Source organism: Helianthus annuus, chromosome 15, assembly GCF_002127325.2.
Source record: "Helianthus annuus cultivar XRQ/B chromosome 15, HanXRQr2.0-SUNRISE, whole genome shotgun sequence".
Classification (NCBI taxonomy): Eukaryota; Viridiplantae; Streptophyta; class Magnoliopsida; order Asterales; family Asteraceae; genus Helianthus; species Helianthus annuus.
Genome location: NC_035447.2, coordinates 26169231 through 26170708, shown reverse-complemented (window position 1 = coordinate 26170708; position 1478 = coordinate 26169231). Strand labels below are relative to the sequence as shown.

General features: G+C 43.1%; 1 non-coding gene across 1 annotated transcript; it reads right to left on the bottom strand.

Moving 5' to 3' along the window:
• Positions 1–107, bottom strand: LOC118487821. Its single transcript, XR_004882764.1, has one exon. It is a non-coding gene; the product is annotated as a small nucleolar RNA R71 (small nucleolar RNA).
• Positions 108–1478: the final 1371 nt, after the last annotated feature.

The following is a 1478-nucleotide window of genomic DNA, read 5'->3' as shown; positions in this document are numbered from 1 at the left end:
AAATTAATGGCTGAAATTAACACATACTCACAAGAGGACGGGGAATCTTTATATGAAACATGGGAAAGGTTCAAGGAGCTATTACGCAAGTGTCCCCATCATGGCCTCGCAATATGGCAACAAGTATCCACTTTCTACAATGGATTGTTGCCACACACTAGGCAGACACTTGATTCTAGCTCCGGGGGACTTTTAGGTAATCGACGCCCACATGAAATATATAATCAGATTGAGGAAATTGCTCAAACCAATTTTCAATGGCACACTCCCCGGGGAAATAAGTCTATCGCCCCGGGCGCCCATAAGGTCGACGAAAGCACCTCTTTACAAGCCCAAATCGAGGCCCTTTCTTCAAAAATAAAAAAATTAGAAATGACAAAAACAGTCTCGGTTATGGCTTGTGAAGGGTGTGGTGGGTCACATGAAAATTGGAGTTGCATGAAAGAAACGGACGATCAACAAGAAATGGTAAACTACATTGATAATAGACCTAGGCCGTCGGGTCCTCCAACGGGAGCTTACAACCAAGGATGGCGAAACCACCCAAACCTTGGTTGGAGGGAAACCGGCAATAGTAGTAACCAACAAACCCAACGAACAAACTTTCAGCAATCAAGAAATGAGTCACAAAATTTCACTCAACAACAAGGTGGACGAGAAAGGCTCGAAGATACTATATCTCGCCTCGTCTCCGACACTGATAAGAAAAACTCGGAAAGATTTCTACAATTAGAATCTAATTTTAGGAATCAACAAGCTAGCATTCAAAACATAGAAAAACAAATAAATCAACTAGCACAAAATTTTTCCGAGAGACCACAAGGCGCATTACCTAGCAATACCGAAACAAACCCAAAGGCGCAAGTTCACCTCATCACACTACGAAACCGCACCGTAGGGCCTGCAGAAGTACCTCCACCAACGGAAGAAACAATGCCAACACATCTGCAGGAAAAGAACTCTCCCCCATCACCAGAGCCTACCAAGGCTCCTCGAGTTCCGTACCCCGGTTGGTTAATTCGTCAAAAGACCAATGAGCAATTCGCGAAATTCGAAAGTCTGTTAAAACAATTGCATGTCAATATTCCTTTTATCGAAGTCCTAACCCAAATGCCCAAATACTCTAAATTTATGAGGGACTTCCTTACACATAAAAAGAAAATTGAAAATTTGCAACTAGTTAATTTAGGCGAAGAATGCTCTGCCCTAGTACTCAATAAACTACCCCAAAAGAAAATCGATCCCGGAAGTTTCACGATTCCATGTTCAATAGGGGAATCACCCGTTCGCAATGCCTTGGCCGACTTAGGGGCTAGCATTAACCTCATGCCCTTATCGATGTTCAAAAGGCTTGGCTTGGGAACCACGAGCCCTACAAAAATAAGCATACAACTCGCTGATCGATCAGTCAAGTTCCCACAAGGTGTCATCGAGAATGTCTTGGTAAGGGTAAGCAAATTCGTTTATACCGTTGACTT